This window comes from Nicotiana tabacum, chromosome 19, assembly GCF_000715075.1.
Source record: "Nicotiana tabacum cultivar K326 chromosome 19, ASM71507v2, whole genome shotgun sequence".
Classification (NCBI taxonomy): Eukaryota; Viridiplantae; Streptophyta; class Magnoliopsida; order Solanales; family Solanaceae; genus Nicotiana; species Nicotiana tabacum.
In genome coordinates this window covers 150,110,660-150,123,848 of record NC_134098.1, presented here as the reverse complement: position 1 = coordinate 150,123,848, position 13,189 = coordinate 150,110,660, and positions in this window count along the sequence as shown.

Genomic DNA, 13,189 nt, shown 5'->3' with positions numbered 1-13,189 from the left:
CAAACTGCTTCTCACCAAAAGTACTTTTGAAAAAAACACTTTTGAGAAATAATACTTTTTAAAATAAGCTGATATTTACAACTTGGCCAAAGAGGCTATTAAAGTCTATAACAACAATAACAACATACACGTGTAATTCCACAAGTGGAGTTTGGGGAGGGTAGAACCTTATCCCTACCTTGTGGAGGTAGATGGATTGTTTCCGATGGATCCTTGGCTCAATGAAAGCATAATCACATCAGTTATGACAAAGAAATACGGTAGTGGAGAAGCTAGGGAAAGAAAGCAATAACAACAACCATTAGAAAAAAAAATAAATCAAAATTCTAAGAAACAATAGATAAAGTTGTCCTAATATAATACACTGATAAATTATTTATACTGATAATATATTTATGTTAAGTCCTTCAAATATTTTGTAACAACATTCTAACTTTTCTGTCATATTGTTCAAACTTCAAACCAATATATGAAACTTGGCTAGAAGTGACTGTTGAGACTCGTGTCAAACATACACTTTTGGATTAAGATAATACTATGCTGGTTAATTTGTTCCACACTCTTTTTCTCTTTTAGCTTTTATTTACTACTTTAAGCTAGAAACTAAGAACAATCTAGATGTAGATCCGATGTTTATTCCATTCTTCTATTATATGTTTTCTTTTAAATTTAAAAAGAATATGAGCAGTAAGAAAGTATTTAACGAAAAAAAGGCCTACAACTATGATTACCCCAACTGGATTTAGGGCTGTTTATTTGTATCGGATATCCGAAATTCGAACCGATCCGTTCAATTTCGGATTTCGGATATTTGGATCGGATTTCGGATCGGATTCGGATTGGTATAATTGTAATCCGATCTGATCCGAAATCCGAAATTATTAGGGCATTTATAAATATTAAAGTTTAATTTCAGATAATCAATATTTCCTTTACATATTCCTCCAAGTTATTACCTTTACAATTGCTGGATTTAGCTATATTGACATCATAGTACTCTCATAATTGCATAAACATGAATTTTTTATAATGTATTGCCTCTTTTACAAAGAAAATATACATATGAGTTTACAACTTTGAGGCATAATAATCCGATCCGATCCGATCCAAACTTTAAAATCCGATCCAATCCGATAATAATTCGGATCGGATTCGGATTGCATTTTATAGAATCCGAATTCGAAATGTGCTAAATCTGATCCGATCCATGCACAACCCTAACTGGGGTAGCCTCGTACTGCTTTTAAGCTCAAGCCTACAGGCAAGAGTTCAACTTTCACAAGTGTCAATCTAATTCTAACCCTTGCAACAACGATTTTAACTTCTATAAACCGATAATGTAAAAGAATTTTTATACTATCATATCAAAAAATAATTACAGATAACTGTGCATAACAAGAAAAATTAGTAACTTGAAAAATAAGGTTTGTAATGTTGGTACAGCTTATATAAATACATTAATACTATAAATATTTTAGCGGATAGTTGGCAGAACGTAGGGGAAAAATTTGAAAAATAGAAAAGAGGAGAGAATTTGAAAAGGAAAAAGAGAGGGAGACCTTTTTAAGTTTGAAAGAGAATGTAGAGGTAAAATAAAAAATGCCTTACTTGGATCTTGTGATCTTTTAAGGCATTCCATTCTTCTTAGTAAAGCAGAGCAAAAATATGAGGAGAAAAGAAGCATGTGAGGATCCAAAGAGGATAAAGCAGACACTGAATTTTATGTATAAACACTACCCAAAGATGCCTTTTAATGCTTTATTCTTTTCTTAATCACTTTAAAAATTACTTCCCTTCTTTAGGCTAGAAAAAGTTACATTTCCTTTATGATTAAACCACCACAATAAACAACAAAATTAAAACGAAATGTAACTTAATTGTAGTATACATTGTGAAATGTTCATAAATGGCATGTGAAAGACTATCCCCACTAACAAATGAACGACCTTATGAACTCATGGCACTAGGGGTGTTCATATGTCGATTTTTTTTCCTAAAAAGAAACCAAATCAAGTAAGTCGGTTCTTAAAATGTTGGAACCAAACCAAATCAATTAAGTCGGTTTTTAGCGATTCGATTTTTTGTCGATTTTTCGGTTATTAATCGGATTTTTTCTTAAATATGAGACATACACTACCAAACACATATTCGGACGACTACATTTTCAACGTAACACTATCAAACCAATTGTTCTTTGAGAAATTTGTTATTTACCATGATATATTGATGATAATTGAATCAAATAGTGATGAATAATTTAAGTACTCAATTAAAAATTGATTATTTTTAACACGAAATATTTCTTGTACTTAGCAAAAGCAAACTACCAATCAAACTAGAATGTAAAGGTAAAGAATTAGATTATTGTAATAACAAAGAACTAGACTTAAAATACAAACTACAAATATGTACCATAACATTTTAGAAACTTTATATAAAAATATACATATATATATGTGTGTGTGTGTATGTGTGTGTGTGTGTGTGTAATAATAAATTTCAATAGCTACTTCTATTGTCGTTTTGGTTCAGTTTTTTCAGTTATTTTTTGATTAAAACGAAAACCAAACCAAATTTGATCGGTTTTTAAATTTCAAAACTAAAATCAAACCAAACCTAAAAAGTATCGATTTTTTTGGTCGGTTTGGTTCTGTTTTCGATTTGGTTCGGTTTTTCAGATTTTTATGAACACCCCTACTCATGGTTAAGTTGAAAAAAACTCATAGGTAAACTATATATGTAAAAGCACCTGAAAGTATTTTAGCGCATGTATATTATTACAGTTTCAGATAGACACTGTAGACACAAAAATTTTAACAGATAAAGATAAATCCTAAATTCAAGACGACTCTTTAAATATTAGGAGTCTATTAGGGTTACTTGGTGGTTACTCCACGCAAACCCTAATTCATGCCTATATATAATGCTACATATGTCCTTCAAAGAGGATCTAAGCAATTCCATAAACTCTCGAAATATGCACAAAGAGATCAAATATACGATTTTTGAAATTCCATAAAACTCTTGAAATATTCATTAAGAGATCAAAGACATGTCAAATATGTCTTGCTCAATGTTCTAGCAACATTCAAGATCCAAATAGAGTGCTGCTACATGCTTCTTGATCATCAAATACATCAAGGAGATGCATATTGTCACGACCCAATTTCACTTATCACTCGTGATGGCGTCCAACACTACAGCCAGGCAAGCCAGCTAGTAATTTAAACCCTTCTTACTTGCAAGAATTAAAACATATATGAAAAGATCCGGTAAATTAAAATAACCAAGAAAAATAATTAAATCAAAATATTCTACTAGTGTGTGTGCCAAGACCTGGTGCCACAAGTGTATGAGCATCAAGTAGATTATACAAAAATTATAAATACTGTCTGGAATGAAATAGACAGAATAAAAATTCAGGAAGAGGCATTAGTTGCTGCAGAACGGCTCCGAAAGCAGCTCGCCACTAAGCTTCCAGATAACGTGGGTGCGCGCTGATAGGTCCAACGATAGTACTTGTCTCAGGTCCTGCACAAAAAAGTGCAGCAAGTGTAGCATGAATACGTAAACAATGTGTACCCAGTAAGTATCAAGCCTAATCTCGAGGTAGAAACGAGATGACCGACTTTGACACTCACTATGGGTCAATAATAATTGAAATAAAACTAAAATATCTAAATCAACATGATTCACAGAGTTAACAATAATTTTTATTTAACCAACAGAAATAATTAAATTCCTTCAAATGCAACAATTTTCAATCTGTTAATTAAATTAACAAACTGCAATTGAAATGCCAAGGTATCGTATTATTATTATTAGGCAAGATTTATGCGGAGGTCGTACGGTCCGTTTCAGAGTGTCGTGTACACTGCCGAGGGACGTGCGGTGCGATCCATATATGGATCTATCCTGCCGAGGCGTTCGGCCCGCTCCACAAGAAAAGAGGACATTTTCTTATGTACATCCAGAAGGAGAGTATATTTATTATAAGATCAATTCGAAAAGATGAACAATTTCTTTTAACAATTAATTAATTTAAATAGAAAATTAAGCATATGAGATTTTCATCTTTTAATATTTTTATCTAACAATTCACAATATATATATATATATATATATATATATATATATATATATATATATATATATATCAAATAATTTTAATTAAACAAAGAATACAATTTACACAAGTAATTCATGATTTGAGTCCTAAACTACCCGGACTTTAGCATAGATAATAGCTATACACGGACTCTCGTCACCTCGTGCGTACGTAGCCTCCACAATTAGCAATAATTATTAATTTAATCACCTATGAGGTAAGTTTTCCCTCACAAGATTAGACAAGAGACTTACCTTGTCTCAAAGTCCGCTTTTCGGTTAAAATATCGCGTAAAAACCTTAATTCGGTGCCAAAAAATTCGAAACTATCCAAAAGTTATATAAAATAATTAATACATGTTCAATAATTCGAAATTCATCTATTAAATAAATTACCCTATCCAAAATGGTAAAAATCCTAAAATTTATCCCAGGCCCACGTGCTCGGATTCTGGAAATTTTTAGATGAAAACGTTACCCATAATCTCAAGAACTCAAATATATAATTTCTATCCAATTCCATAACCATTCTCGTGGTAAAAATCTCATTTTTATAAAAGTCTAGGTTTTTCATCTAAACCTTTGATTTCTAAGATTTACCGGTTATAATCTACCTATAATCTATGTATTTAACTCAAGGGGTATAGAATTAACTTACCTCCAAGTTATTAGTTGAAATACCCTCTCAAAAAGCTCTAAAATGCCCAAACATGGAAGAAAAACGGACAAAAAAATGGATTGAGTTCGTCCGTTTTAAGGTTCTGTTCGAGCAGGTTTTTCGCACCTGCTAAAGGGATTTATCGCACCTGCGGAAGCTCCTCGCAGGTGCGAGTCTCACTAGCCTTGGCCAAGCTCGCATCTGCGCACACTGCCAAAATTCCGCATTTGCGGCAATGGCCTCCGCTTCCCTTTTCCGCTTCTGTGCATAAACCTCGCATCTGCGAGAATCGCACTTGCGGCTGTCCAAGCGCATGTGCGAACGTACCAGAAGCAGAAGGCTTCAGCTCTTCTTCAAATTTTCAAAATTGATCTGAGCCTCATCCGGTTAATACTCGGGGGTTCCGGGGCCTCGCCTGAACATATCAACAGGTTTGAAATCATAAAACGGAGTCGCTCGAACTTTCGAAACGTGTAAAACAACATTAAATCTAAGAATCATACTCCAAACCAAATTGATTCAACTTAGAAATTTCAAATACTTCAAACTTACTCCGAACGCGCCGAAATATATTTATACTACTCGGAATGACACCAAATTTTGCGTGCAAGTCTTAAATCACTATAGAGAGCTATTCCTAGACTCGAAATTTCAAACGGAACTCGATTACTCAAAAACCTATTCCAAACCAAATTTAAACCTTCAAATAGTTGATTTTCACTATTAAGCGCTAAAATGCTCCCGGGTTATCCAAAACTCGATTTGAACATACGCCTAAATCCGAAATTATCATACGAACCTATTGGAACCGTCAAATCCTGATTCCAGGGTCATTTTCTCAAAATGTTGACCCAAGTCAAACTTGGCCTTTTAAAGCCAAACTAAGGAACCAATTGTTCCGATTTCAACCCGATCACTTCCAAATTCTGAACCAACCATCCCCGCAAGTCATAAATTATTAAAAACACATTCGGAAAGTTTTATTTAGGGGAACGGGGTTCTAAAAGTCAAAATGACCGATTGGATCATTACATTCTCCACCTCTTAAACAAACGTTCGTCCTCGAACGGGTTTAGAATTGTACCTGGAGTGCTGAATAAGTATGGATATCCGCTCCGCATATTTTTCTCGGCCTCCCAAGTCACTTCCTCGACCGGTTGGCCCCTCCACTGGACTTTTACTCCAGAAATCCTCTTGGACCTCAACTGGTGAACCTGTTTATCAACAATGGCAACTGGTTCTTCTTTATAGCCCAAACTATTATCTAGTTGAACGGTGTTGAAGTCTAACACATGTGATAGGTAGGCATGATACTTCCGGAGCATAGATACATGAAAAATCGGATGAACTCCCGATAGACTGGGAGGCAATGCAAGCTCATAATCAACCTCCCCAACTCTCCTCAACACCTTAAATGGGCCTATAAACCTTGGGCTCAACTTGCCCTTATTCCCGAATCTCATGATTCCCTTCATCGGTGAAACCTTCAAGAGAACTTTTTCACCTATCATAAATGATAAATCACGCGCTTTCTGATCTGCGTAACTCTTCTGTATGGACTGTGCTGTACGAAGTCGCTCCTGAATCAACTTTACCTTTTCCAAGGCATCCTTCACCAAGTCAGTACCATATAACTTAGACTCACTGGGCTCAAACCATCCGATGGGCGAACGATATCGCTGACCATATAAAGCCTCAAATGGAGCCATCTCGATGCTGGATTGGTAACTGTTATTATAAGCAAACTTGGCCAAAGGCAAGAAACGATCCCAGTGACCTCCAAAGTCAATCACACATGCCTTGAGCATATCCTCCAAAATCTGAATTGTCCGCTCTGGCTGCCCGTCGGTCTGCGGATGAAAGGCTGTGTTAAGCTCTACGCGGGTCCCCAGTTCACTCTGTACTGCTCTCCAGAAATGTGAAGTAAACTGAGGGCCTCTATCTGATATGATAAAAATTGGCACACCGTGCAACCGAACTATCTCCTGAATAAATCTGGGCCAACCTCTCTGAAGTATACGTAGTCACAAGAGGAATAAAATATGCCGACTTGGTCAACCTGTCAACAATGACCCAAACTGCATCAAACTTCCGCAAGGTCTGCGGCAACCCAACTACAAAGTCCATAGTGATGCGTTCCTATTTCCACTCTGGTATAGTCATCTGCTGAAGTAGGCCACCTGGCCTCTAGTGTTCGTATTTAACTTGCTGGCAATTTAGACACCTAGTTGCATACTCAAGTATGTCCTTTTTCATTCATCGCCATCAATAATAATGCCTCAGGTCAAGATACATCTTCGTAGCACCTGAATGAATAGAATACCGAGAACTGTGTGCCTCCTCTAGGATCTTTTTCCTCAGTCCATCCACATTAGGAACACATATACGATCCTGGAGTCACGGAACACCATATGCTCCAATAGTAACTTCCTTGGCACCACCCCGTAGTACCATTTCTCGAAGAATCATTAAGTGTGGATCATCATACTGGCGAGCCTTGATCTGTTCAAATAGTGAAGACTGAGCTACAACACATACAAGAACTCGTCTGGGCTCTGAAATATCCAGCCGCACAAGTCTATTGGCCAAGGACTGAATATCCAAAGCTAATGGCCTCTCCTCTGCTGAAATGAAAGCCAAACTACCCATACTCTCCGCCTTTCTACTCAAGGCGTCTGCAACCACATTTGCTTTGCCCGGATGATATAGGATAGTAATATCATAATCTTTCATTAACTCCAGCCATCTGCGCTGCCTCAAATTTAGGTCCCTCTGCTTTAACAAATGCTGCAAACTGCGATGATCAGTGTAAACTTCATAAGACACCCTATAAAGATAATGCCTCCAAATCTTAATAGCGTGAACAATCGCAGCTAACTCCAAATCATATACCGGATAATTCTTCTCGTGGGGCTTCAGCTGACGTGAAGCATATGTAATAACTCGCCCTTCCTGCATCAATACACAACCCAAGCCAACGCGTGAAGCGTCACAATACACTGTATACATCCCTGAACTTGAAGGCAACACTAACACTGGTGCGCCAATGCTGTCTTGAGCTTCTGAAAGCTCACCTCACAATCATCGGATCATCGGAATGGAGCACCCTTCTGGGTTAATTTGGTCAAATATGCTGAAATAGATGAAAAACCTTCCACGAACCGACGATAATAACTTGCTAAACCTAAGAAACTCCTGATCTCAGTCGTTGAAGTGGGACGATGCCAATTTTGAACTGCTTCAATCTTTTTGGGATCAACTTTAATGCCTTCGCCTGATACAATATGCCCCAAAAATGCTACAGACTCTAGCCAAAACTCACATTTAGAGAACTTAGCATATAGCTTTTGTTCCAGCAACATCTAAAGCACCACTCTTATATACTTCTCGTGCTCCTCCTTATTGCACGAGTAAATCAAAATATCATCAATGAAGACAATGACAAACGAATCAATATATGGCCTGAATACCCTGTTCATCAAATCCATAAACGTTGCCGGGGTGTTGGTTAAACCGAAGGACATTATCAGAAACTCATAATGACCATATATAGACTGGAAAGCAGTCTTCGGAACATCCGAATCCCGAATTCAACTGATGGTACCCCGACCTCAAGTCGATCTTAGAGAACACCCTAGCACCCTGCAATTGGTCAAATAGATCATCAATACACGGCAACAGGTACTTGTTCTTAATAGTGACTTTGTTCAATTGACGATAATCAATACACATTCGCATCGTTCCATCCTTCTTCTTCACAAATAACACCGGTGCACCCCAAGGCGATACACTCGGTCTGACGAACCCTTTGGCTAATAACTCCTCAAGTTGTTCTTTCAACTTTTTCAATTCTTTCGGAGCCATGCGATATGGTGGGATAGATATAGGCTGGGTATCTGGAGCCAAGTCAATACAGAAATCAATATCACGATCAGGTGGCATACCTGGAAGATCTGAAGGAAATACATCGGAGAACTCCTGAACTACAGGCACTGAATCAATAGTTGGAGTCTCTGCAGTAGTATCTCGAACATAGGCTAGATAAGCCAAACAACCCTTTTCAACCATGTGTCGAGCCTTCATAAAAGAAATAACCTGATTAGGTGCACTAACAGACGAACCCTTCCACTCCAACTTAGGAAATTCTGGAATAGCCAAGATAACAGTCTTGGCATGGCAATTTAGGATGGCATGATATGGAGATAACCAGTCCATGCTCAGAATAATTTCAAAATCGGTCGTCTCAAGCAATATGAAATATGTTCTAGTTTCATAACCACAGAATGTAATAATACATGACCGGTAGATCCAATTCACAATAACAGAATCGCCCACAAGAGTGGACACATAAACATGAGTACTCAAGGACTCACGAGAAACACCCAGAAATTGAGCAAATAGAGATGACACATAGGAATATGTAGATCCTGGATCAAATAATACGGAGGCATCTTTGACGCAAACAGAAATAATACCTGTAATCACGGCATCTGAGGCCTCTGTATCTGGTCTGGCCGGAAAAGCATAAAACCGAGCTGGAGCGCCAACTGGCTGGCCTCCGCCTACCTGACCTCTACCTCTAGGACGACCTCTACCCACCTGTCCTCCACCTCTTGGTGGTCGGGCGACTGGTGGAGTAACTGGTGCGTTAATCATAGGCTGCTGACCCTGCTACACTGGTCTACCTCAAAGTTTGGTGCAGAATTTCTGTAAGTGACTGGGATCCCCACACTCATAACAACTCTTAGGTACAATGGGCTGCTGACTAAGAATCTGGCCCTGGTGACCTGAATACCCACTGGAAGGACCCTGAATAGCTGGTGGGCGATAAGAACTCTCTGGTATAGCACTGAAATAAGGTCGCACTGGAGCACCACGAGGAGGCAGTGGTGCTGGATATGGGTGAGCAAATAGAGATGACACATAGGAATATGTAGATCCTGGATCAAATAATACGGAGGCATCTTTGACGCAAACAGAAATAATACCTGTAATCACGGCATCTGAGGCCTCTGTATCTGGTCTGGCCGGAAAAGCATAAAACCGAGCTGGAGCGCCAACTGGCTGGCCTCCGCCTACCTGACCTCTACCTCTAGGACGACCTCTACCCACCTGTCCTCCACCTCTTGGTGGTCGGGCGACTGGTAGAGTAACTGGTGCGGTAATCATAGGCTGCTGACCCTGCTACACTGGTCTACCCCAAAGTTTGGGGCAGAATCTCTGTAAGTGACTGGGATCCCCACACTCGTAACAACTCTTAGGTACAATGGGCTGCTGACTAAGAATCTGGCCCTGGTGACCTGAATACCCACTGGAAGGACCCTAAATAGCTGGTGGGCGATAAGAACTCTCTGGTATAGCACTGAAATAAGGTCTCACTGGAGCACCACGAGGAGGCGGTGGTGCTAGATATGGGGGCCTGCTGGACTGCCCTCTCGCGAACTGATCTCTACCCCCAGACAGAGCACCTATAAACTCTTCAAAATATCTAAACCGCTTATCTTTCATAACCTGATCTCGGCTCCGCTGACGCACACCCTCAATCCTCCGGGCTATCTCCACGACTAGCTCATAAGAAGTACCCATCTCAACCTCTCGAGCCATAATGGCCTGAATGCCAGTATGTAAACCCGTAACAAACCTCCGCACTCTCTCCATCTCAGTAGGGAGAATCATAAGTGCATGGCAAGATAACTCAGAGAACATCGTCTCATAATCGGTCACTGACAGCTGACCCTGCTGGAGCTACTAAAACTAAAATCACAACTCTTCCCTCTGAGAGGGTGGAATATACTTGTCCAGGAAGATACGGGTGAACCTGTCCCAAGTCATGGGAGGAGAATCTGCTGGTCTACCAAGAAGATAAAACTTCCACCATCTACGGGCTCTGCCCTCTAGCTGAAAAGTAGCAAAGTCAATCCCATGAGACTCCAATATCCTCCTGTTGTACAGTCTATCCTTGTACCGATCAAGGAAGTCCTGGGGATCCTCATATCGCTCACCCCTAAAGATATGAGGATGTAGCCTAGTCCATATGTCCAATAGTTTCTGCGAATCAGCGGCTGCAGCTGGTCTGGGCTCAGGTGTAGCTGCTGCCACTGGTTGGGCTCCACTCACTGGTAGTGCACCCTAGGTCTGATATGCAGCAGTTGCCTGCTCATGAGCCTGTGCGGTAGGGGTCTGTGCTCTCCCGCCCGCTTGAGATGTGGCTGGGTCTGCCGGAAATAAACCGGCATGAGTCATAGTGTCTATGAACCGCAACATACGACCCATGACATCCTGAAATCCTGGGGCAGATGTGAAATCTATCGGAGCTGGCTCTGTCATAGGCACCTCACCCTATTCCTCAATAATGGGATTCTCTGTTGGACCCACTGGCGGCATAACTGGAATAGTCCTGTGACGTCCTCGCCCCCTACCACGAGCTGGAGCCCTCCCTCGGCCTCTGCCTATGCCTCTAGCAACTGGGGGAGTAGCTCTTCCCTGGTTTGGAATCCCATTGGAGCGCGTTCTCACTATCTCTGAGAGAATAAGAGAAAAATATTTAGTACTACATCAATTGCACGATGGAATATGAAGAAAGGTAGTTTCCTAACACCCTATAGCCTATCGAAGATAAGTACAGACGTCTCTGTACCGATCCGCAAGACTCTATTAGGTCTGCTCATAACTTGTAAGACCTACGTGAACCTAGTGCTCTGATACCATGTTGTCACAATCCAATTTCATCTATAGGTTGTGATGGCACCCAACACTACAGCCAGGCAAGCCAACTAGTAATTTAAACCCTTCTTACTTGCAAGAATTAAAACAATATGAAAAGATCCGGTAAATTAAAATAACCAAGAAAAATAATTAAATCAAAATATTCTACTAGTGTGTGTTGCAAGACTCGGTGCCACGAGTGTATGAGCATCTAGTAGATTATACAAAAATTATAAATATTGTCTGGAATGAAATAGACAGAATAAAAATTCAGGAAGAGGCACTAGTTGCTGCAGAACGGCTCAGAAAGCAGCTCACCACTAAGCCTCCGGATAATGCGGGTGCGCGCCGATAGATCCAATGATAGCACCTGTCTCAGGTCCTGCACAAAAAGTGCAGCAACTGTAGCATGAGTACGTAAACAACGTGTACCCAGTAAGTATCAAGCCTAATCCCGAAGAGGTAGAGACGAGATGGCCGACTTTGACACTCACTATGGGTCAATAATAATAATTAAAATAAAATTAGAATATCAAAATCAACATGATTCACAGAGTTAACAATAATTTTTATTTAACCAGCAGAAATAATTAAATTCCTTCAAATGCAATAATTTCCAATCTGTTAATTAAATTCACAAACAGCAATTGAAATGCCAAGGTATCGTATAATAATAATAATTATTAGGCACGATTTCTACTGAGGTCGTACGACCCGTTCCAGAGTGTCGTGTATACTGCCGAGGGACGTGCCGCGCGATCCATAGATGCATCTATCCTGCCGAGGCGTTCGGTCCGCTCCACAAGAAAGGAGGACATTTTCGAATGTACCTCCGGAAGGAGAGTATATTTATTATAAGACCAATTCGAAAGGATGAACAATTTATTTTAACAATTTATAATTTAAACATAAAATTAAGCATATGAAATTTTCATCTTTTAATATTTTTCCCTAACAATTCACAATATATATATCAAATAATTTTAATTAAATAAAGAATATAATTTACACAAGTAATTCATGATTTGAGTTCTAAACTACCCGAGCTTTAGCATAGATAGTAGTTACGCACGTACTCTCGTCATCTCGTGCGTTCGTAGCCCCCACAATTAGCAATAATTATTAATTTAATCACCTATGAGGTAATTTTTCCCTCACAAGATTAGACAAGAGACTTACCTTGTCTCAAAGTCCGCTTTCCGGTTAAAATATCGCGTAAAAACCTCAATTCGGTACCAAAAAATTCGAAACTATCCAAAAGTTATATAAAATAATTAATACATGTTCAATAATTCGAAATTCATCTATTAAGTAAATTACCCTATCCAAAATGGTAAAATTCCTAAAATTCACCCCGAGCCCACGTGCCCGGATTCCGAAAATTTTCGGATGAAAACGCTACCCATAATCTCAAGAACTCAAATATATAATTTCTATCCAATTCCATAACCATTTTCGTGGAATCTCATTTTTATAAAAGTCTAGGTTTTTCATCTAAACCCTTGATTTCTAAGATTTACCGGTTATAATCTACCCATAATCTATGTATTTAACTCAAGGGGTATAGAATTAACTTACCTCCAAGTTGTTAGTTAAAATTCCCTCTCAAAAAGCTCTGAAATCACCCAAATATGGAAGAAAAATGGACAAAAATGGATTGAGCTTCGTCCGTTTTAAGGTTCTGTCCAAGCAGTTTTTTCGCAATTGCGAAGGGATTTA